Raw genomic sequence first — 25,837 nt, 5'->3', positions numbered from 1 at the left:
GCGTTTCCTCCAGATCTAAGAAAAATGCTAATTTTATTTTAAACGCTATGTCTCAGAATGCTTTGGTTACCTCATGGAATGATCAAGGGGAATTCATTCTTAGGGGCAAGAACATTAGAGGGTCGCATATGGTTGATTTAATCAGGGTTGCAACGGGGCATACCCATATCCCTGAACATAGGTTACCTGTAGGATGGGCCGAATTCATCAAAGGTTTGTCTGTAATAAATGTCCCCTATTCTACAGTACCTAATTCTCAAACACGACAACTCATAAAAGCTTATAAAAAACGACCCTTAGAGACCCCTATCTATAAGAAGCAGAAAAAAAGGCAGCAGTTATGGGAAACTTATTAAGATGTTACTGTTTTTATTGAGTTTACATATCTGTACATTTTGTTTATATTCATGCAAATGCTGTGTAAACATTGTCTGATACATTTTGTTGTATATTCATGCAAATGTTATATAAACAATGTCTGATATATATATATATATATATATATATATATATATATATATATATATATATATATATATATATATATATATATATATATATATACAGTGCCTTGCGAAAGTATTCGGCCCCCTTGAACTTTGCGACCTTTTGCCACATTTCAGGCTTCAAACATAAAGATATGAAACTGTAATTTTTTGTGAAGAATCAACAACAAGTGGGACACAATCATGAAGTGGAACGAAATTTATTGGATATTTCAAACTTTTTTAACAAATAAAAAACTGAAAAATTGGGCGTGCAAAATTATTCAGCCCCCTTAAGTTAATACTTTGTAGCGCCACCTTTTGCTGCGATTACAGCTGTAAGTCGCTTGGGGTATGTCTCTATCAGTTTTGCACATCGAGAGACTGAAATTTTTGCCCATTCCTCCTTGCAAAACAGCTCAAGCTCAGTGAGGTTGGATGGAGAGCATTTGTGAACAGCAGTTTTCAGTTCTTTCCACAGATTCTCGATTGGATTCAGGTCTGGACTTTGACTTGGCCATTCTAACACCTGGATATGTTTATTTGTGAACCATTCCATTGTAGATTTTGCTTTGTTTTGGATCATTGTCTTGTTGGAAGACAAATCTCCGTCCCAGTCTCAGGTCTTTTGCAGACTCCATCAGGTTTTCTTCCAGAATGGTCCTGTATTTGGCTCCATCCATCTTCCCATCAATTTTAACCATCTTCCCTGTCCCTGCTGAAGAAAAGCAGGCCCAAACCATGATGCTGCCACCACCATGTTTGACAGTGGGGATGGTGTGTTCAGGGTGATGAGCTGTGTTGCTTTTACGCCAAACATAACGTTTTGCATTGTTGCCAAAAAGTTCGATTTTGGTTTCATCTGACCAGAGCACCTTCTTCCACATGTTTGGTGTGTCTCCCAGGTGGCTTGTGGCAAACTGTAAACGACACTTTTTATGGATATCTTTAAGAAATGGCTTTCTTCTTGCCACTCTTCCATAAAGGCCAGATTTGTGCAGTATACGACTGATTGTTGTCCTATGGACAGAGTCTCCCACCTCAGCTGTAGATCTCTGCAGTTCATCCAGAGTGATCATGGGCCTCTTGGCTGCATCTCTGATCAGTCTTCTCCTTGTATGAGCTGAAAGTTTAGAGGGACGGCCAGGTCTTGGTAGATTTTCAGTGGTCTGATACTCCTTCCATTTCAATATTATCGCTTGCACAGTGCTCCTTGGGATGTTTAAAGCTTGGGAAATCGTTTTGTATCCAAATCCGGCTTTAAACTTCTCCACAACAGTATCTCGGACCTGCCTGGTGTGTTCCTTGTTCTTCATGATGCTCTCTGCGCTTTAAACGGACCTCTGAGACTATCACAGTGCAGGTGCATTTATACGGAGACTTGATTACACACAGGTGGATTCTATTTATCATCATTAGTCATTTAGGTCAACATTGGATCATTCAGAGATCCTCACTGAACTTCTGGAGAGAGTTTGCTGCACTGAAAGTAAAGGGGCTGAATAATTTTGCACGCCCAATTTTTCAGTTTTTTATTTGTTAAAAAAGTTTTAAATATCCAATAAATTTCGTTCCACTTCATGATTGTGTCCCACTTGTTGTTGATTCTTCACAAAAAATTACAGTTTCATATCTTTATGTTTGAAGCCTGAAATGTGGCAAAAGGTCACAAAGTTCAAGGGGGCCGAATACTTTCGCAAGGCACTGTATGTCTTTACAGCAATAAAAATATTTATTCACCATTTACAATGTCATAAGTTTTTTTTGAAGATTAACATTCATAACATTTTTTAAAATCATGATGAGTCTTGACACACTGCACGCATGAAAATATATTTATACAGTTCTGTTTTTTAGGGTTAGACATACAATGTATAAATTGGGACACCATCAGATCATTTTTGTTTAAATCAGAGCTGTAGAGAGCTATAACCTCGGGGTAAGTAAGTCCTTTGGCTCGATGATGTACAAAGAAAACACAGTGATGGCCGCATGTCGTGGTCATAAGACCTTGTAGAGGCTGATTATTGTACACTGTTTGTTTGACGTTGTTGTCTAAAAAGTTTGAGATAGTCTTAGGAAAATAAATAAAATCTGGAGGGTTACCGTAAGAATCAAAAAACTCTCCCTGTCCCTCTTCTTTTAGATAAATCCCTAGCCAGTGTTCTCCCGGATAATTCTGGGGGTCCATGTTGACAATGAGTATCGCCGGTAGTTTTTTTCATTTTTCCTTTAGGTAGTTGATCACTAGCTAGAACCCCATAAAAATACTTTGCAGTCAACGGGTTGCTGGATAGCAGCGCTGTAAGCTGAGTGGTATTCATTTTTAAAAGGATCAATGTTGTATCAAACTTTTCAGTAATCAAAGAGAACAGCTCTTTGGTGGGAAACCTCAATCACGTTCTCAAAAACAGCATAAACAATCATATTCACCGTCTCTGGCAGAGCATTGGCACATATTACCATTTTTCACTAAGGAAAAATGATCTCCACATTCCTGATCAGGGGTCAAATCAAATGCATAGAGCGTATAGCCTCTAATAAAGTCTGACCTATCAATTATCAATGGTTTGTCTTTGAGATGTCTACCCGTGGCTTGTATTAGACTGTAATATTCACGGACGGGGTTGTGTCTTGCTGTATAGTGGGGTTGTAAAGGTTTTGAGGGGACTTGTTCACCATCGACGTACATAGCTATAAAGTTCCCTGCATAGTGTTTAAAGTTAAATGGGTTTTTAGCGTAGGAACCACTAAATGCGTCATTATCTGTTAAACCAATAACCACAAACTTTGGTAACTGCCTGAGGCAATGTGCCCCGTCCCTGTGTGCATTTGTGTGTTGCGTGCGTGTGTAAATGTTGGTGTATAGTCATTGGTACACGGGATATAAACGGGTCTGTGTTTCACGTGTATTTAAAAAGTGTATATTTGTATTTAGGCACGGGATTGCACATCACGCACGTGCATTTAAAATATAATGTGTATTTATTTTGGCGTGTAGTGCCGTGTCCAGTGTTTTTGTCTGTTCCAACCTTTTATTTTCTGTTCTGTTTATTAAATGCTGAACGCGATCACGCGTTCAGCCTCACCAAACCCCATCTCTCTGTCGTTTGTGTTCCTGTTTCTGGTCTGACGCCACCCACTCCGGCCGTCTTTGTGACACGTGGTGTCCTGCGTGGGATCGACAGCGCCTCCAGGACTCAGGCCAGAGCAGGAACCGCAGTTTCTTGGATTTAAAATAAATAAATAAATAAAAACAAAATACAATGGAAGGCTGGAACTGGAGAGACGGCTGCAGTGAGCTGGAGGAGCTCCTCGGCAGGTTGGAGGACCAAGGCTGGTGCCTTGCCTGCGGGGTGTATGGGCACACAGTGGCTGTCTGCCCCTTCCAGGAAGAGGAGGAGGAACCAGCCCAAATGAGGAAGGTGAGGAGAAGGAGGCAGAGAGGGGGAAAAGTGAGGAGGAAGCAGAGGGAGCCAAGTTGGTGCACCATGTGCATTGCCTATGGGCATGAGGACGAGGACTGCCCAGAGCAGGAGCCAGGGGAGGAGGAGCCCGAACGTCCTACGCCTGAGTGGGAGGAGCCCGAACGTCCTACGCCTGAGTGGGAGGAGCCCGAACGTCCTACGCCTGAGTGGGAGGAGCCCGAACGTCCTACGCCTGAGTGGGAGGAGCCCGAACGTCCTACGCCTGAGTGGGAGGAGCCCGAACGTCCTACGCCTGAGTGGGAGGAGCCCGAACGTCCTACGTCTGAGTGGGAGGAGCCCGAACGTCCTACGCCTGAGTGGGAGGAGCCCGAACGTCCTACGCCTGAGTGGGGGGAGTCGGTGCGTCCACAGCCCAAGAGGGGGGAGTCGGTGCGTCCACAGCCCAAGAGGGGGGAGTCGGTGCGTCCACAGCCCAAAAGGGAGGAGTCGGTGCGTCCACAGCCCAAAGGGAGGAAAGTCGGGGCTTCCATAACCCTAGGAACCAAGCTGCCAGCAGAGGGAGAATGCCTGCTGGTCCCATCTCCACCAGCAGAGGGAAAATGCCTGCTGTCCCCATCTCCACCAGCAGAGGAAGAATGCCTGCTGGTTTCCCCTTCCGAGGCAGAGCCGCACCAGTCCCCTGCAAGAGAGGCAGAGCAGCACCAGTCCCCTGAAAAAGGGGGAGACTACACGCTGCTCCCACCTCCGTCGTCAGGAGACTACACGCTGCTCCCACCTTCACCGGCAGGAGCAGAGCAGCCGGAGCTGTCTCTGTCTCCGCCACCTTCACCGGCAGGAGCAGAGCAGCAGGAGCTGCCTCTGCCTCCGCCACCTCTACCACTTCCTCCATTAGGAGCAGAGCAGCAGGAGCTGCCTCTGCCTCCACCACCGCCAGGAGCAGAGGAGCAGGAGCTGCCTCTGCCTCTGCCACCTCCACCGGCAGGAGCAGAGCAGCAGGAGCTGCCTCTGCCTCCGCCATGTCCACCAGCAGAGGGTGAATGCCTGCTGGGTCCCTGTCCACCAGCAGAGGGTGAATGCCTGCTGGTATCACTTCCCCCACCAGCAGAGGGTGAATGCCTGCTGGTATCACTTCCCCCACCAGCAGAGGATGAATGCCTGCTGGTATCACTTCCCCCACCAGCAGAGGATGAATGCCTGCTGGTATCACTTCCCCCACCAGCAGAGGATGAATGCCTGCTGGTATCACTTCCCCCACCAGCAGAGGATGAATGCCTGCTGGTATCACTTCCCCCACCAGCAGAGGATGAATGCCTGCTGGTATCACTTTCTCCACCACCTCCAGGAGCAGAGGAGCAGGAGCTGCCTCTGCCTCCACCACCTCCAGGAGCAGAGGAGCAGGAGCTGCCTCTGCCTCCACCACCTCCAGGAGCAGAGGAGCAGGAGCTGCCTCTGCCTCCACCACCTCCAGGAGCAGAGGAGCAGGAGCTGCCTCTGCCTCCGCCACCACCACCGCAAGGAGCAGAGGAGCAGGAGCTGCCTCTGCCTCCGCCACCACCACCGGAAGGAGCAGAGGAGCAGGAGCTGCCTCTGCCACTTCCAGGAGCAGAGGAGCAGGAGCTGCCTCTGCCTCCACCACCGCCAGAAGCAGAACAGCAGGAGCTGTCTCTGCTTCCCGTACTTCCACCACGGGGAGTACGGTGGCCGGAGCCCCAGAAAGGGGAGCTGTCGGCCACGAAGAAGGGGGAGGAGGTCTGGAGACCACCAACCCCAGCAGCAGTTTCGCTGCCGGAGATCGTGGGGGAGGTCCGGAGACCTGCTCCCACTGCAGCAGTTTCGCTGCCGGAGATCGTGGGGGAGGTCCGGAGACCTGCTCCCACTGCAGCAGTTTCGCTGCAGAAGAGACTGTGGCCGGAGCCCCGGAAGAGGGAGCTGCCGGCTACGAAGAAGAGGGGAGGTCAGGAGACCATCCCCCAAGCAGCCTTTCCGCTGCCAGGACTGCCACTGCTGAAGGAGTCAGTCTGGGAGCTGTCAGCACGTCTGCTGACAGCATGGCCAGTAGCAGCCTGGCTACTGGCAACATTGCCACCTGTGGGCCCCTGGAAGCCTCCCTTCCCAGCCCGAGACTTTGTCCTGGACTGCTGGATTTTTAAGGGGGGAGGTGGCCGTTGAGGCCATGTGTGCTGTGCACAAGGGGGGGTATATGTGGCAATGTGCCCCGTCCCTGTGTGCATTTGTGTGTTGCGTGCGTGTGTAAATGTTGGTGTATAGTCATTGGTACACGGGATATAAACAGGTCTGTGTTTCACGTGTATTTAAAAAGTGTATATTTGTATTTAGGCACGGGATTGCACATCACGCACGTGCATTTAAAATATAATGTGTGGCACGGGGTTGCACGTAATGAATTCACGTGCTGGGATTCAAGTGAATAATTAATTAGTAATTGAATCCCAGCACAAACAGTATAAATAGACGCACGTTTCTTGCAGTCGGGGTTAGGTGTTCGGTGAGTGGAGAACGGGATTGGAGACGGAGGTGAAATAATAATAATAATAGTAAAAGTAAAAGTAGTAGTTAACGTGTTTTCACTCACCGTGTTTGTTTGTCTCCGTGCACCGTTTGTCTGTGTAGTCCGTTTTGTTTGTCTATTTATTTTGGCGTGTAGTGCCGTGTCCAGTGTTTTTGTCTGTTCCAACCTTTTATTTTCTGTTCTGTTTATTAAATGCTGAACGCGATCACGCGTTCAGCCTCACCAAAACCCCATCTCTCTGTCGTTTGTGTTCCTGTTTCTGGTCTGACGCCACCCACTCCGGCCGTCTTTGTGACACTGCCCCAGAAACAAATTCTCCTGATTACATACCCTACTCCCTCTAGGAATACTAAAAACTTTCATAGACACTCTATCAATAGGATATCGGGCATTAGAGGTCATCAAGGCCTGAGCTTGGGCAATTCTGACCTCAGGGGACACTTTTACTTTTTTAATATAGAGAGAGGCTTCTAAAATTTTAAGTTTGAACTCTTCTGCAGCATCAGACATTAAACAGAAAGTGTCATTGGCCCTCACCATTTTAATTTTCAGGTCAATACCATTTAGCATGAGTTTCTCTTGAAAAAATATATCCACATGCAGAGGTCCTAAAAGTTCAACAGTATGACTCATTCTGGTAAACGCATGACGTTTAACTAGACCTTCATTAGCCCCTGCAGGATCAGTCTCATCCATGTGTCCTGGGGTATCTTTGTAAAACAAGCCGGCAGTGAACTGTGATTCTAGAGTGTCCTTACTAAAGTTTAGCATTGCTTCTATAATGCTACAGTAAGGATAAGTATTACTGCTTTGACTAATTAAGCGATTTCCTAAAGTTACATCCACTTGTGAAAACATGGTAGCTACAGGGTAATTGATAATACCAACTATACTGCCTCCAACTAAATCGGCGCCATCAGCCCTAGTAATTTTGCATGAAAGTCTTAAAAGAGTATTATTCAAATCAAGATAATCTTCCCCATTTCCTGCTATGTAAAATTCGATGGGGGCCGTGTCAGACAAGGCAGACAAGGGGGGGGGGGGGAATTTCCACATAAAGGTTTTTTTCAATACTTGTCTGGGTATAAGGTATAGTAAACAGATCCAATTCTGATTTCATACATTCTTGAGACATATGATGTACCAGCGTCATGATTTAAAAGATGTTTCTCTTTTTCGCTGTTCTGGGAGTCTTTGGTTTCTTACTCCTTCTCCGGTTACCACTACTAAATGACCTCAATGTAGCTGTGTGGCAAAGCGCCCCGCCCCTGTGTGCATTTGTGTTATGTGTATGTATGTATGCGTGCGTATGTTAATGTTGGTGTATAGATTGGTACACGGGATATAAACGGGTCTGTGTTTCACGTATATTTAAAAAGTGTAGATTTGTATGTAGGCACGAGGAGGGCACAAATCACTTCACGTGCTGGTTAAATGTAATATGTGAGCACGGGGTTGCACAGAATTAATTCACGTGCTGGGATTCAAGTGAATAATTAATTAGTAATTGAATCCCAGCACAACACTATAAATAGGCACATTTCTAGTCAGTCAGGGTTAGGTGTTCGGTGAGTGGAGAACGAGTGTGGAGAAGGAGAAATTAAATAATAAGAAAGAACGTAAATATAAAAGTGAATAACTGTCTCACTCACCGTGTTTCGTTTGTCTGTCTGTGCACTGTCTGTTTACTGTGTAGTCCGTTTTGTTTATATGTTTCTTTTGGCTACCAGTGCCGTGTCCTGTGTTTTTGTTGTTTCAAACCTTTTATTTTCTGTCTGTTTATTAAATGCTGAACGCGATCACGCGTTCAGCCTCACCAAAACCCCATCTCTCTGTCGTTTGTGTTCCTGTTTCTGGTCTGACGCCACCCACTCCGGCCGTCTTTGTGACAAGCTGGTTTAGCCTTTTTGTGTGGATGATAGCGAGATCCTGGGGGTTTGCTACGTTTTCTCTTGTATCCTCTGGACATCACCATCAATCCCTCCCCTGACTGGCTCTTGTTATGGCTATGAGGGTTATGACTTGTTAGGACATTTGACACTACGTCACTAACAATATTTTTAGCTGCTGATTTAAAATGAGGTTTAACTATTTCAAAACCCCGTCTAAGTAACGGTAAAGCTTTTCTGAAAAGACTTCTAAAAATACCCCCTATACCCGCTCCGTACATTACCGGAGCTCCAGAAAATCCAGGCAAACCATTACCAGCTTGATTTTTGTAATAATTAATATAAGGATTGACATATCCATTAGGGCCCATTTTCAATTAGGTGTAAAAAAAGAGGCTTTACAGGTCGGAAATGCAACTTCACTACAACCTTCCCAAAACGGAATGGCACTAACTTGTTTTGGTCCGTCTTAATTTGTATAGTTAACGTGTCAAAGTTGGTCTTGCTGAGGGGCACATAATGAGGTCTGTCGTAAGTTACCATGATTATATCGTTGTTTTTGCCTTTAATAGGGACGCATCTTAGAAGAGGCGCGTAACTATCTCCAACGGCTTGATGTGTAATGATATCAGTATAGACATACAGGGTATAAAATCCCGCTCTGATATCGGCTGGGTAGAGGGTCCTCAAATGAGCACTATACACTTTAGCCTCAATAGGGCCCAATAGTTCAATAGTTTCACCCTTTATAGTCTCACGAAACCCCAACATTTGTCCGAGATGTTCTTTGGCATAAAACATATACGGTGTAGTACTTTTTATATAAATTCGTCTTTCTATAGGTTTATAGACTAATTTCAAATCATTTTTATATTGTTCATCGGGAGTTTTGTCACCTTTCTGATCTAGTCCTTTTCCGAGCATGGCATCGTTCATAGCTGTTATTACATCCTGAAGGGTCTCATAATATCCTTTTGGTATAGTATAATCACGTTTTACCGCTTTTTCTATATCATAAGTAATAAAAGTGCTGTCTTTAAGGCTTATATTATCCCAGGTATGGGGATATTGAATCTCTGCTAAGCAAACTTCCCATTTTCCCGGTAGATGTGTTTTAACCAATTTTGATAGTAAAATTGGATATCGCGTTTTTAGGGAAAATCTCCTGTGAAGCGTTACTAGGCAGAGTTACATAAAAAGAGTCTTGAGACATCATGAATAATGTTTTAAGTGTAATTAAATACAGTCAGTACTTGTTAACTCTTTAGATCCACCACCTGATGCCCCGCGACCCAACTGTTAAATTTTTCAGGCCAACCGGCCCATTTTATGAGATAAGACTTTTTGCCATTTTCCTTTTTCTCGGCAACTATCTTCTCTATCCTAAACAGCCTATCAGTCTTGACATTTATTTTCTGCAATTCTGGTTCATAAAAGGTGCCCATTATAGGCTCTCCATCATAATCACATAGTTTATACACCGATGGAAATCTTGGTATACATTCTGTTATAGTAAAAATCTCTGCTGCAAACGTCTGTTCATAGCCTTTTACAAAGGGAGCTCTTAACTTTGAAATTCTTACGCTGTCACCAGCGGCAAACTTAAACTTTATCTGTGTAGGGCTTTTCTTCTTAGAGTATAAAGTTTTAAACACTTTAAATGAATTATCTTCATTAACTTCTGAAGGTTTCATTTGAATACTATGGTGGAAGGAGTTGTTATAAGCCTGTACCATTTCTTGTAGTTTATCCATATACTTGTGAGTGTTAAAAGCGGTGAAATATTTCCACATTTTTGTTTTCAGAGTCCTGTTGTATCTCTCAACAATAGATGCTTTTAGCTCATTCCCCGTGGTAAAGTGTAGAATATTATGTTTTTTTTAGCATGTGCTGAAATGCTTTGTTTAGAAATTCGGCCCCTTTATCAGTTTGTAGTTTTTTAGGTTTCCTACCAGCGCTGATGATCCTCTTGAACGCCTCTGTCACCGTCTTAGATGACTTATTTTTCAAAGGTAATACCCATGCATTTTTGGATAAGATATCTATACATGTTAACATGTACTTATAACCTCCATTTTCTTTTGACAAGCTAGACTAAATCAGCTTGCCACTGTGTATCGATATTAGATACAAATACGGTGTTTATTTTAAAGTTTATTTTAGAGGGCTTATGCAACGTATATGAGTCTTGCTCTGATAAAAAGTCAGTTAAGACCCTCTCAGAGACTTTAGGCCCCTCAGACCTCAGAGCTCTTTGAAGAGTCTGTAAACCCCCTAAACCTCCAGGATTTGAGGGATCGTAGTATATTTTTTTCATACGCTGATGTGTCATCTTTAAGCAAAATAACAAAACTGCGACAAATATGTACTTCAAAAAGTTTTTATTCAAAGGTTATCATAACACCTCAGAGACATGTGTGAAGTTCAAAAGTTGTATTCACAATTTATCAAGAAGATTAGATTGTTTTTACACAAACATTCATGATTAGTCACTAAATAATCCATGACATTTTGCACAACTATCGATATATCTTCATCTCTTAAAAACCTGGCCATGTTATAAAAACATACATCAGTCACATAAGCATACAAAACAATGATATGTGTACATTTTCAATCTTCTATTTCATCAAACATTTTAGGTAATATATTCATTCAAAATGCATTTAAGGGTTTACAGTGTTTTACATGTGTATTTACCAACTCTGACCATTCTTTAGTATCAATATCTTTACGGATTAAATCAGTTACACTTTTTAAATTGCTGAACATTTTTACATTTACGGGGATCAGGTTTTGAAAGAGTCTCTTGCAAGCCACTTTCTCGGCTATTAACTCAAACAGCAGCCCCTCCATGGTGTTCCTGAGTGTTGCTGGAGTCTGGACGTTCCCCATTTTCAAAATCACAGGCCCCGTAATATGCTAATGGAGCGCGAGGGTTTGTAAAACTGCGATGGTAGAAAGCTTTGGTTATTTTGTTAACAATGTCTCGGGTCTTGTCATCCAGGGTTTCTTGTAGATGAATCAGTTTACGTCTAATGCTGTGTTCTGGTCTTAGCTCTGTTAAAATATCTTCCACCAGTTTCTGAAGTTTTGTCAAAGATGGATGAAAATTGAAACAAGCTAGAGCTTTAGCCACCAGAAGCTTCAGCCACGGGACGTGTATTTTTTCTAGTATTTCTTCAAAATGTTGATCAAAATAATTGGGGTCCGCTTCAAAAAGGCAGCTGTGTCTCAGCTGGCTCGGGTGGTCAATTTCGCAACCACGGCAATTTTTCACCATATCACGGTCAATGATCACTTCCAATAGAGAAGCCACGAGCCCCATAGAGATCTTTAATACTTTTTCAAAAGAGATGCCTAAGCCCCCGTCAACGTCGTCAGACTCTGCAGGGTTGAGGAGCGGGACATTTTCAAAGTCTTTTATAAGCTGGGTCATTTCTTCACTGGTCCAATCCATCTCAAGATCGCAAGGTTCAAGAATGGCATTTTCAGAGAAGTATCTAAAGTTTGCAGAAGCCATGGTGTCAGACTCCTTCAATCAAAAGGACATGTGGGGAGCCCCTTTAGTATGCTCCCTAAGATTAGGTTTCTGCCTATGAGGGTGTTGACGCCTCAGGCACCGTGGGGGATCCTTTGAGATAACCTATCAGAGATCCTTGAATGGGTGGTCCTTGAGGCGCCGCCCCTAGGGGCGTTTTCAGAGTTACCCTAATACATCCGCCCCTCTCTCTCATTGATGTTTGTTTTCAGTTCAGTCCACAGAGGAGGTTGTACAGTACACAGAGGATCCTTGGGACGGATGCTTGAAGGCCCCTTGCTTTGACTCTCTCTTGAAACTTTTTTTACAAACCGTGGTTTCTTTCGCCTCTGTGGAAGGGCTAATGTGCATTTTTTTAAAGGCTTTTATAAGTTCAGACATTTCTTACTCCAAAAATAATCTTTACAAGTTTTAATTAATAATTGTTTTCAAAATCTCAAGCACATTAACAATAATGTAAACAATATGTCAATTCCAATTTCACTTCACCATCTAACAATTTCCTAGTAGATACATATAGAGATGATACAATTAAACAAACTCTTAATCTATCAGTTTCTTATAGTGAAGTTAATTCAACCAGTTACCACAAATTATAGTATTGCAGTTTATATAAAATACTTGGATCTATCAGTTTCTTATAGTAAGGTTAATTAACCAGTTCAGCAAATCTGTTCTTTTTGTGGTACATACAAAGTAGACAACAACGTCAGCACTTGAATGGTCTCGTTACAATCTAGATTACATTTGTAAAGTACACAGTACCAATTTCCCTCAATCTATTTAAAATGAATATATAAAACAGCAGCGTGCTCGCAAGAATAAAATAAAGTATAACAAATAAAACAAGATTCCTTGCTGCAGGAATGGGACAACTATCAAATGAACCACACAACGTGAACAATAAATAAACTAACAGGCTCACTGACCGGGGAACCCCAACACGCTATACCTCGTGTTGGAAATGATACACTCACGTTCAAACACATCTTTCCTGGTGTGCTACACGAAGTTATAAAGTATCTCCACGTTCCAGCTCCAGTCTTACGGTGTCCACATTATAGCACATCGTCATTTCTCACGTCTCAGCGTCAGTTATCAGGAATTTCTTTGTCATGGATCTTTGTGTACACAGGGAATCAAATGCTTAAAAATTCAACAGAAGTCTCACATAACAGATTATAAAACCATTCATTTTACAGTTGCTGTACATCATACAGCAATGACTATTTTGGTAACATATGTTTGATTTTTTTCACGTGCCCATGTGTGTCTAAAACAATCCGGCTGCAGTAAGTTTTATCAGATGGTTGTTTAAGTTTAAATATTTGATTTTGCAGCACATGTAACTGCAACGCCATTTTTAGGTGGCAGGACTAACAACAGGACCATATCAATCCTTAGAATGTGATTAATCATTCAACTCACGCTTCCATCCATATTTGCAGTTTTCCCGACAACGCATTATCAATGCATGATTCCAAATGAACACATTCGTTTGATGGGGCTTAATGTAGTGACTAATATCAACTCACAGATCATTATAACTCACAGTGATACTTTCAAAGTTATGCTTTTAAGACTATTAACCAGTAAGGCAAATTAGTTGGGGAATGTATTACGCTTTCTTCCAATGTTAAATGAAAAAGTTCAAAAAAGACTTGCGATGGCCGGGGATCGAACCCGGGTCAACTGCTTGGAAGGCAGCTATGCTCACCACTATACCACCAACGCCTCCGTTCTCAAAATAACCTTCAAAGATTGAATTAAGCCACTGTAACGTTGGCTGCTGGGACAGGTCCCGTCTTGCCTACTCGATAAGCGTTAATACAGCGACTGGTGTTTGTGGGAGATTTTTATGGTGTTTATAGATTGATTATTTCTGTAATTATTATTTCATACACAGCAGGCTGGTGTGCATCATGCCTGTACTAACACTACGAAGCAATTATTGCATTCTATTTTCTTTCAAAAAGGTGCATGCCATGAAGATGCCGTGTGAAAAAAAAGAACAAGCTTCTCTGCCGTGTGAGGATTGCACCTGCCGTGACCCGGATTCGAACCGGGGTTGTTGCGGCCACAACGCAAAGTACTAACCACTATACGATCACGGCGAACTACCGAGAAGCTTGTGTTTGTTTTGTCAGCTGGGCACTCCGTGCTACACACACGGCAGAACAATTGCAGCAGGTCGCTGCTATGTGTTTTGTTTTATTGTTTTAATTAGGCTACTTTCATTTTTAGAATCTTTCGTTTCTTTACCTACGCCAATCAGAGGATGATTCCCCTTTACCTGGCTCATTTCAAAGGCTGGTTTTAAAGACAAGGGGGAGCGGAATAGGAAGCAGGATGTAAGGGAACGGGAGCCTCATGTGACGGCGGCGGTATGGCTGGTCGCCAGCCTGTGCTATGGCGGTGTGTTTACAATGATTATGTGTGTGATGTCCGAGTAGCCGCAGTAGTATTGAAGTGTAGCAGGTCTTTATATACAAATAGCGAAATTTATGTTATTTTCACTACGCCACCGTGTGTTTATTGAGGACAAGGACCTTGAGTGGTTGGTTCCCGCACAAACTCTTTTATCCAGGAGAAATCAAGCAATCATACTCCAAAAATAATCTTTACAAGTTTTAATTAATAATTGTTTTCAAAATCTCAAGCACATTAACAACAATGTAAACAATATGACAATTCCACTTTCACTTCACCATCTAACAATTGTCTAGTAGATACATATAGAGATGATACAATTAAACAAACTCTTAATCTAGCAGTTTCTTATAGTGAAGTTAATTCAACTAGTTACCACATATTATAGTATTGCAGTTTATATGAAATACTTGGATCTATCAGTTTCTTATAGTAAGGTTAATTAACCAGTTCAGCAAATCTGTTCTTTTTGTGGTACATACAAAGTAGACAACAACGTCAGCACTTGAATGGTCTCGTTACAATCTAGATTACATTTGTAAAGTACACAGTACCAATTTCCCCCAATCTATTTAAAATGAATATATAAAACAGCTGCGTGCTCGCAAGAATAAAATAAAATATAACAAATTGCAGTGCATCCCTTTGCAAAACAACATAACACAGTTTTGTTTTGTTTATTTTTTATGTGTATGTATGCATATCGAAACTAAATCCTATCTTAACAAGTTTCCTCATTTATAGCGACCACCTCTCGATGCCCATAGAAATGCTAGCCGCCAGGTAAAGCAAATCAGACTGCCCCTAACAGGCACACAGCAAGGTGACACTAATTCCTCAATACAGAGCATCTAGGTCTACGCTTCTTTGGAAGCTCGTGGAACCAAATCGCCGCCAGCATTTGGCTGTTTAACCTAGGGGTATGATTCTTGCTTCGGGTGCGCGAGTTCCCGGGTTCAAATCCCGGATGTGTCCGTGTTCAATATCTTGCATTATACTTTTCTAATTACGATGCATTGCCAGGAAGGCGCTCAATCACGTGACTGAAAAAGACTGAAAAATCAGTCACCGAATGCTCTACTTGCCCACTCGTTAAATCAGGACTGCCATCTTTGTGTACACAGGGAATCAAATGCTTAAAAATTCAACAAGAAGTCTCACATAACAGATTATAAAACCATTCATTTTACAGTTGCTGTACATCATACAGCAATGACTATTTTGGTAACATATGTTTGATTTTTTTCATGCGCCCATGTGTGTCTAAAACAATCCGGCTGCAGTAAGTTTTATCAGATGGTTGTTTAATTTTAAATATTTGATTTTGCAGCGCATGTAACTGCAACGCCATTTTTAGGTGGCAGGACGAACAACAGGACCATATCAATCCTTAGAATGTGATTAATCATTCAACTCACGCTTCCATCCATATTTGCAGTTTTCCCGACAACGCATTATCAATGCATGATTCCAAATGAACACATTCGTTTGATGGGGCTTAATGTAGTGACTAATATCACCTCACAGATCATTATAACTCACAGTGATACTTTCAAAGTTATGCTTTTAAGACTATTAACCAGTAAGGCAAATTAGTTGGGGAATGTATTACGCTTTATTCCAATGTTAAATGAAAAAGTTCAAAAAAGACTTGCGTTGGCCGGGAATTGAACCCGGGTCAACTGCTTGGAAGGCGGCTATGCTCACCACTATACCACCAACGCCTCCGTTCTCAAAATCACCTTCAAAGATTTAATTAAGCCACTGTAACGTTGGCTGCTGGGACAGGTCCCGTCTTGCCTCTTCTCGATAAGCATTAATACAGCGACTGGTGTTTGTGGGAGATTTTTATGGTGTTTATAGATTGATTATTTCTGTAATTATTATTTCATACACAGCAGGCTGGTGTGCATCATGCCTGTACTAACACGGTGAAGCAATTATTGTATTCTATTTTCTTTCAAAAAGGTGCATGCCATGAAGATGGCGTGTGAAAAAAACAAGCTTCTCTGCCGTGTGAGGATTGCACCTGCCGTGACTCGGATTCAAACCGGGGTTGTTGCGGCCACAATGCAAAGTACTAACCACTATACGATCACGGCGAACTACCGAGAAGCTCGTGTTTGTTTTGTCAGCTGGGCACTCCGTGCTACACACACGGCAGAACAATTGCAGCAGGTCGCTGCTATGTGTTTTGTTTTATTGTTTTAATTAGGCTACTTTCATTTTTAGAATCTTTCGTTTCTTTCCCTGCGCCAATCAGAGGATGATTCCCCTTTACCTGGCTCATTTCAAAGGCTGGTTTTAAAGACAAGGGGGAGCGGAATAGGAAGCAGGATGTAAGGGAACGGGAGCCTCATGTGACGGCGGCGGTATGGCTGGTCGGCAGCCTGTGCTATGGCGGTGTGTTTACAATGATTCCGTGTGTGGTGTCCGAGTAGCCGCAGTAGTATTGAAGTGTAGCAGGTCTTTATATACAGATAGCGAAATTTATGTTATTTTCACTACGCCACCTTGTGTTTATTGAGGACAAGGACCTCGAGTGGTTGGTTCCCGCACAAACTCTTTTATCCAGGAGAAATCAAGCAATCATACTCCAAAAATAATCTTTACAAGTTTTAATTAATAATTGTTTTCAAAATCTCAAGCACATTAACAACAATGTAAACAATATGACAATTATTATTATTATTATTATTATTTATTTCTTAGCAGACGCCCTTATCCAGGGCGACTTACAATCGCAAGCAAATACAAATACATTCAAGTGTTACAATATAAGTCATACAATAAGAACAAGAAATACAATAATTCTCAAGTGTGACAAACCACAATTCAATAATACAGCAGATAATAGTGAAAGTTACATCAGGATATGATTAAGTAGTGATAGTTACATCAGGATATGATTAAGTACAAAATACTACAGATTAAACACTTGGGAGATTACAATATTCTGAGGTACAGGATTAAATGCAGTAAAATAGGGGGCAGATAAGAGCAAAATAAAGCATATTTAAATGAAGGGTGATAGTGTCCCAGGATACAACAGAGGAGTTCTACAGGTGCTGTTTGAAGAGGTGAGTCTTAAGGAGGCGCCGGAATGTGGTCAGGGACTGGGCAGTCCTGACATCTGTAGGAAGGTCGTTCCACCACTGCGGAGCAAGGGTGGAGAAGGAGCGGGCTCGGGAGGCAGGGGAGCGTAGCGGAGGTAGAGCCAGTCTTCTAGTGCAGGCGGAGCGGAGAGGTCGAGTGGGGGTGTAGGGAGAGATGAGGGTCTGGAGGTAGCTGGGTGCAGTCTGATCAAGGCATCTGTAGGCTAGTACAAGAGTCTTGAACTGGATGCGAGCGGTGATCGGGAGCCAGTGGAGCGAGCGGAGTAGTGGAGTAGCGTGGGCGAAGCGAGGTAGAGAGAACACCAGGCGAGCAGCAGAGTTCTGGATGAGCTGGAGCGGACGGGTGGCGGACGCAGGGAGGCCAGCCAGGAGGGAGTTGCAGTAGTCTAGGCGGGAGAGTACCAGGGCCTGGACCAGGAGCTGGGTAGCATAGTTGGTGAGGAAGGGTCGGATTCTTCGGATGTTGCTCAGGAAGAATCTGCAAGTGCGTGCCAGAGTGGAGATGTGCTGGGAATAAGAGAGGCAGGGGTCCAGGGTGACTCCAAGGTTTTTAGCTGAGGAAGAGGGAGAGAGTGTGGTAGATTCCAGAGGAACAGAGATAGAGAGATCAGAGGAGGGGGAGGAAGAGGGAAAGAAAAGGAGGTCAGATTTAGAGAGGTTGAGTTTGAGGTGATGCGAGTGCATCCAGGAGGAAATAGCAGACAGACAGGTAGAGATACGGGAGGAGATGGTGGAGTCAGAGGTGGGGAAGGAGAGGAAAATCTGAGCATCATCAGCATAGAAATGGTATGAGAAACCATAGGATGCGATGAGGGGGCCCAGGGAGCGGGTGTAGAGAGAGAACAGGAGAGGACACAAGACTGACCCTTGGGGGACTCCAGTCAAGAGAGGGTGAGGTGTGGAGGTTGCTCCACGCCAGGTTACCTGGTAAGTGCGGTTGGAGAGGTAGGAGGAGAACCAGGCCAGAGCAGTGCCAGAGATCCCCAGGTCAGCAAGAGATGATAGTAGAATAGAGTGATCAACAGTGTCAAAGGCAGCAGAGAGGTCGAGGAGAATTAGGACAGAGGAGAGAGAGGCAGCTCGGGCACACTTAAGTGAGTTGGTGACAGAGAGAAGGGCGGTTTCAGTGGAGTGAGCAGAGCGGAAGCCAGATTGGAGAGGGTCAAGCAGAGAGTGGTTGGACAGGAAAGCAGAGAGCTGGCGGTGTACAGTCCGCTCGAGGGTTTTGGAGAGGAAGGGTAGGAGGGAGACAGGACGATAGCTCTGGAGGGAGGTGGGGTCGAGGGTAGGTTTTTTGAGGAGGGGAGTGATAGAGGCTTTTTTGAAGGCAGAGGGGAAGATGCCAGAAAGTAGAGAGGTGTTGAGGAGGGAGGAGATGAAGGGGAGTAGAGCAGGAGCAGCAGCTTGAAAGAGGTGAGTGGGGAGGGGGTCCAAGGCACACAATTCCACTTTCACTTCACCATCTAACAATTGTCTAGTAGATACATATAGAGATGATACAATTAAACAAACTCTTAATCTAGCAGTTTCTTATAGTGAAGTTAATTCAACTAGTTACCACATATTATAGTATTGCAGTTTATATAAAATACTTGGATCTATCAGTTTCTTATAGTAAGGTTAATTAACCAGTTCAGCAAATCTGTTCTTTTTGTGGTACATACAAAGTAGACAACAACGTCAGCACTTGAATGGTCTCGTTACAATCTAGATTACATTTGTAAAGTACACAGTACCAATTTCCCCCAATCTATTTAAAATTAATATATAAAACAGCTGCGTGCTCGCAAGAATAAAATAAAATATAACAAATTGCAGTGCATCCCTTTGCAAAACAACGAAACACAGTTTTGTTTTGTTTATTTTGTATGTGTATGTATGCATATCGAAACTAAATCCTATCTTAACAAGTTTCCTCATTTATAGCGACCACCTCTCGATGCCCATAGAAATGCTAGCCGCCAGGTAAAGCAAATCAGACTGCCCCTAACAGGCACACAGCAAGGTGACAATAATTCCTCAATACAGAGCATCTAGGTCTACGCTTCTTTGGAAGCTCGTGGAACCAAATCGCCGCCAGCATTTGGCTGTTTAATCTAGGGGTATGATTCTTGCTTCGGGTGCGCGAGTTCCCGGGTTAATATCCCAGATGTGTCCGTGTTCAATATCTTGCATTACACTTTTCTAATTACGATGCATTGCCGGGAAGGTGCTCAATCACATGACTGAAAAAGACTGAAAAATCAGTCACCGAGAGCTCTGCTTGCCCACTCGTTAAATCAGGACTGCCATCTTTGTGTACACAGGGAATCAAATGCTTAAAAATTCAACAGAAGTCTCACATAACAGATTAAAAACCATTCATTTTACAGTTGCTGTACATCATACAGCAATGACTATTTTGGTAACATATTGTTACCTCCTGCCCGTCCATCTCGGTCGGCTTACTCACTGGCTTACCCCCGGGCAGGTCGCTGCACGAGTCTTCCAGATCGTTGGAGGGTGGATGGAGACCAAAGGCTTGCCTTATCCGGCGGCAGAAAATAAGGCACTGACTCAGCCAGTTTAACTGAAACCAACCGTTTATTAAGAAAACAATGTAACAGTACAGAGGTTGTATTCAGCACTGCAAGGCCCTCCGTGTAGTACACTCATACCGCAGCACAGTCCCGCAGTACAGTACCTCACCCTAACGCAGCTGGGAATCAGAGCGCGCCAATACTCCCGCTCCGAGTTTATATAACAAGGCTCCTTCCCACCACACAAATGTAACAATTTCAGAGACAGAGGAGGGAGTGCTTGGGGGTTTCAATACATAAAACACAACCAATACATACAGTTGACAATACAAACACAGGAGATATTCACATACACTAGACCCCACTAGTATAACAATACCCCCTCCTTAAGGGTCAATCGTCCCGATGACACCAAATTGCATTAACACCACATTGCTCCCATTTGTATGGGTTTATTTATTTATTTTAACCTACAGGGCTACTCCCCATTGTACCTCCAAAGGCGGTCCTGATGAATAATTTTAGGTTTGGACCTGTTATCTTTCCTAATGCCATACACCACCTCATTTACTTTCTTACACACTGTATATGGCCCTTCCCAATCTTTTTGCAGTTTAGGTGACCTACCCTTGTACCTCCGTGGGTTATGAAAGCACACTTTGTCTCCCACTTCATAAGTGTCAGCCACAGCTCTTATATCATAACGCCGCTTTACCTGGTCAGCAGCTGATTTTAAGTTTTCCCTTACGAACCGGTGAACACGCTCGAGAGACTGCTGCAGGCAATCAGCATAGTCCAGGGGATCCTCAAAGCTAAGAGACGCATCGGGAGTTCCATAAACCAGCCTCACTGGTGAACGGAGCTCCTCTCCAAACATCAGTAGTGCAGGTGTGCACTGTGTCATTTCATGTTTAGCCGTTCTATAGGCGAACAACAGTAAGGGGATGTGAGTATCCCAATCCCGCTGGTTCTGATCTACAAACAGGGCTAACTGGTTTTTGAGAGTGCGTATGTACCTCTCCACCATGCCATCAGACTGACACACCCTGGAGAAAATCTCCAATTCAAAGTTGCGGCCCTGGTCTGAATGCAGTTCACCGGGCACGCCAAACCGAGTAAACATCTGAGAGACTAGTGTCTGGGCCACTGTGTTGGCATCCTGGGTAGGAATGGGGAAGGCTTCCGGCCATTTAGTTAGGTAGTCCATAGCAACCAGCAGATACTGATTGCCAGACTCAGACCTTGGAAATGGGCCAGCGATGTCGACTGCTACACGCTGGAGCCGGTCCCCCACTACATACTGCTGCATTGGAGCATGGCCCCGCCTCCGTGGACCCTTCCTCGCTGCGCAGTCTGTACATTTCCTACACCACCTCTCACAGTCCTGCCGACACTTTACCCAATAGAAGCATTCCCTTACCTTCCCCAGGGTTTTGTCTACCCCAAAGTGCCCACCAGCTCGTGTGCTGTGGGTCAGGGTTAGCACTTCACTTCGCAGGGACCCTGGAACTAACAGCTGATACCTGCAGCGCCCACCCGAGGGAGCCTCCCACTTACGATACAGTAACCCGTCTTTTAGTTCTATACTATCCCAAATAGCCCAGTATGCTTTGACGTCTGAGCTGAGGTGTGACACACTTTCCCACCGTGGACGACCCCCATTCTCTTTCCAGCCAAACAGAGGATGAAAATCAGAATCAGCTTGTTGTGCAGCCCTCAGCTCTTCAGCACTGTGACCCTCAATAAGCTGCTCGGTCTGCCTTGCAGCAGCTCCACGTGTTAACCGGCACAGTGGCTCTGTAGCTGTATTACTTTCGCACTGGCCCTTCTGGTAGTCCCCTTTTCCAGCCCCTCCCTCACAGTCCTTCTCAACCGTGGCAGCATGTTCCCCTCCCACCTTGCTACACTCACGCTGCTCTACTCTCGAACAGAAGCTGCAATTAGTAACAGAACAGGGCCGCCTAGAGAGAGCATCAGCATTGCCATGCTTTACGCCCTGCCGGTGTAACACCTTAAACTCATACTGCTGCAGGTGTTGCAGCCACCTTGCAATCTGGCCCTCTGGGTGCTTGAACCTGAAAAGCCACTGTAAAGCAGAGTGGTCAGTACGTACAACAAAAGGTCGGCCATACAAATAATGATGGAAATGTGTGACACCTTTTACCACAGCTAGCAGTTCTTTGCGAGTGGTGCAGTAGTTCCTCTCTGGTGCTGTCAGGGTCTGGCTGTAGTACGCTATGACCCTCTCCACTCCATCCTGGACCTGTGAAAGGACAGCTCCAACTCCCACGTCACTGGCGTCTGTGTCCAGGGTGAATGGGAGGTTAAATTGAGGGTAACCTAATAAAGGGGCAGAGCCTAAAGCCTGTTTGAGGTGAATAAAAGCACTCTCACATGCTTCTCTCCAGTAGAACATCTGTCCCTTCTTTGTCAAAGCATGCAGCGGCTTAGCAATGTCTGCAAACGACCCAATAAACTTCCGATAGTAGGAGCATAAACCCAAGAAGCGGCGTATCTCAGATACATTTACTGGCCTAGGCCAGTTGCTAACTGCTGCTATTTTGTTGGGGTCTGTAGCAACACCCTGTTCACTAACTATGTGTCCAAGATAAGCCACCTCCTTTTTAAACAGCTCACATTTAGCAGGGTTCAGTTTTAAACCAGCTTTCTTGAGTTTCTCAAACACTTGTTCTAAATTACTTAATGCCTGTGAAAATGTGCGTGCGTGCACCAGCACATCATCAAGGTAAACAAGACAGACTTCCCATGGCAGGCCCACCAGCACCCTCTCCATAAGCCTTTCAAAGGTGGCTGGCGCATTACAGAGACCAAAGGGCATCACATTGAACTGGTACAAGCCCCGCCCAACTGTGAATGCCGTCTTCGCTCTATCAGCTTTGTCGACCTCCACCTGCCAATACCCACTCTTTAAATCAAGTGTGGAAAACCACACAGAACCACTCACTGCTTGAAGTGTGTCATCAATCCTCGGCAGAGGGTAAGAATCTTTCTCAGTAACCTCATTCAGCTTCCTATAGTCTACGCAGAATCTAGTGCTGCCATTCTTTTTCTTCACTAGTACTATAGGCGAGGCCCATGGACTACTGGAGTCCTCAATAACCCTCTGCCTCTTGAGGTCTCTAACAATGCTTTCCACCTCCCCTTGTTTAGCTATTGGGATCCTCCTAGGGGCCTGTTTAATTGGTGTTGCATTGCCAGTATTTATTTTATGTTTTACCAATGCAGTCCTACCAAAGTCATCCTCATCTTTGCAAAAAATATTGTGGTGCTCAATCAGAAATGCTTTAAGTTGTCTCTGTTGTTCCTCGTTTAGCTCTGCTGCTTTCCCACAAACCTGTTAAGTAGTCAGGCAGTGTTCTGAGAACTAAACCACTTTTTAGTCTACGGCAATTCTTAAAATCACCACTGGGTGGCGGCTGGCTGCGTGAGCAGCACTCTGCGCTCTCGGCTTGTACAATTGTTGCTGCTTCCCATTCAGCTAACACTTGACCCTTTTTAATCACTTTGTCGGTGTAGGAGATATTTAACAGCCTTATGGGCACCGTTTTCGACTTTAGATCTACTACAGATCTTGCGACTAAGATGTCAGGGTAGTCTTTGTTTTTAGGATCATTTTCGATTACGCCCCACTGCGAGATACAAGCTCTTTCGCAGTCTAACTCGGCTGCTACGAGTATCTCAGAGCCTGCAGGAACAGTAAGTCTACGCCCCGCTACAACACGCCCACAAAATGAGGGTTCTGATTCGGTCTGCGTGTGGCTTAATGCAAGCTCTGTGCCATTCAGTGACAGTACATTTCTTTGCATATCTAAAATCCCACGATGTGCCTGTAATAGATCCAAACCCATTAACAACTCGTCGGTAATATCAGCTACCCAGACCCTGTGATGAAAGGAGTATTGTCCAATCAGAAATTTTAGCTCGCCAGTCCTAGTTGCTGACGTAACATCTCCGGTTACAGTCTTAATGTTGCAAGTCTCCGGAGCACTACAATCTGATACTTTTGGTGCTATCTTCTCGAATAGCTTGGGACTCATGACAGTCAAATTTGATCCGGTATCTATTACGGCATCGACATGCAACCCTTCTATGACACAGCGGATAACCAAACCACACGCAGTCCCCAGTTTCCCAACCTTAAACACAGTTTTAGAGGCCTCCTTTACATTATTTCCCAGGTTCAGCCCCGCAACCTGGGAACTTAACAGTTTCCCTGATCAATTGCAGACATTGCTTTGTCCCCTGTTTCACCCTCCTTATTTCGATCTCTTTTGAATTTCTGACAAAATCTTTTTATGTGTCCTCGCTTATGGCAATAGTGACACTCGCTAAAAAATTTAGCCGTTTTAGAGTTGCCCAAATCAATTATAGCCTTCCCCATGGCGTCCAATTTTTCAACCAAATTTGCCAACACCTCCCCTATAACCAGATCATTGTTACCTCCCATTCCCTTGCAAGCAGACTCACCAGTTGTCGAGTCATTCTGGTTTTGAGTGCGGCGAACGATGTGCTGAACCGGCTTCTTTTCACCAACGGTTGCGTAGATGCACTCTAGCTGAATCGCTCGATTGAGTACGTCGGTGAGTGTGCGAAAAGACCCCTCCCTCAGTCGGATTTTCAACTCCCAGTCCGGCAGCAAGCTGATGAATTTATCGATGAGCAAAGCATCTCTGCAGCTCTCCGGCACATCAGCGAATGAAAGCGCGAAGAGACGTTGTAGATCCTGAGCAAAGTCAGCAAGGGACTCGTCTGGCTTTTTCTTCCTGGTGTCGTACTGGGCTTTGGCAAGTTCCTTCTGCGATCGCCTGTAGCGCAGAGCCAGGACATCCACCAGCCCCCTATAATCGGACGCAGCCTCCGTTTGCAGCAATGTAAGTGTAGTCATAGCATCTCCGTCTAGACTGATAGCAAGCTGGGCACGCTTCTCACTGTCATTCCAGCCATTTAGTGCACTGACCGTCTCGAAGTGCTCGTAGTATGCTGCCCAGTCCATTTTCCCGTTAAACTTGCTTGGTTTAACTTTCTGTTGTGCAGACCCTGAAGCAGCAGCAGGAAGCGAGGTCCGCGGGCTCTGTTGTGCAGCGGGGTTGGAGAGCGCTGTAGTCGGCAGTCTTTCTAGCTGCTCGATCCTCTCCTTCAGCAGGTTCTGTTCGCCAACAGTGGCATTGCGAACCGCTTGTAATTTGTACTCGAAGCCTTCCAACTTCTCCCCGATTTTTCTGTGACCCTCTTCCATTTCGTCGCGGAGTTGGCTTGCAGTTTCTGCAATTTCGACTTTGCAAATCTGTTGGACCACCTTAGTGCTAGTTTGTATATCAGATTTTAACTCATTCTGACTATGTAGCAACTGCACCAGCATAGCCTTTAATTCGTCCATATCTCCCCTCTCTGTGCGATCCCACTTCTAACACCAGTTGTTACCTCCTGCCTGTCCATCTCGGTCGGCTTACTCACTGGCTTACCCCGGGCAGGTCGCTGCGCGAGTCTCGCAGATCGTTGGAGGGTGGATGGAGACCAAAGGCTTGCCTTATCCGGCGGCAGAAAATAAGGCACTGACTCAGCCAGTTTAACTGAAACCAACCGTTTATTAAGAAAACAATGTAACAGTACAGAGGTTGTATTCAGCACTGCAAGGCCCTCCGTGTATGGCAAGCCAAATTATCATTTAGAGATATCTCTAATTGCATTTTAAGATATCTTGAAATATTTAGAGATATCTGTAAAACATTTCAAGATATCTCAAATTGAATTCCAGATATCTTTAATTGTGCAGTTTTTAAGATATCTAAAATTAATTTAAAGATATCTGTAAATCAATTTGAGATATCTAAAAATGAAATAAAGATATCTCAAATTGATTTACACATATCTTTAAATA

General features: G+C 44.2%; 3 non-coding genes across 3 annotated transcripts; all 3 read right to left on the bottom strand.

Moving 5' to 3' along the window:
* Window positions 1–13,535: 13,535 nt before the first annotated feature.
* trnag-ucc (transfer RNA glycine (anticodon UCC)) lies at window positions 13,536–13,607 on the bottom strand. Its single transcript has one exon. It is a non-coding gene; the product is annotated as a tRNA-Gly (tRNA).
* Window positions 13,608–13,915: 308 nt separating this feature from the next.
* trnah-gug (transfer RNA histidin (anticodon GUG)) lies at window positions 13,916–13,987 on the bottom strand. The gene has a single exon. It is a non-coding gene; the product is annotated as a tRNA-His (tRNA).
* Window positions 13,988–15,955: 1,968 nt separating this feature from the next.
* On the bottom strand, window positions 15,956–16,027 carry trnag-ucc (transfer RNA glycine (anticodon UCC)). Its single transcript has one exon. It is a non-coding gene; the product is annotated as a tRNA-Gly (tRNA).
* Between the last annotated feature and the right edge of the window lie 9,810 nt (window positions 16,028–25,837).

This window comes from Acipenser ruthenus, chromosome 48 (genome assembly GCF_902713425.1).
Source record: "Acipenser ruthenus chromosome 48, fAciRut3.2 maternal haplotype, whole genome shotgun sequence".
NCBI lineage: Eukaryota > Metazoa > Chordata > Actinopteri > Acipenseriformes > Acipenseridae > Acipenser > Acipenser ruthenus.
Note: the sequence above shows the minus strand (reverse complement) of the source record. Positions and strands in the feature narration are given on the sequence as shown.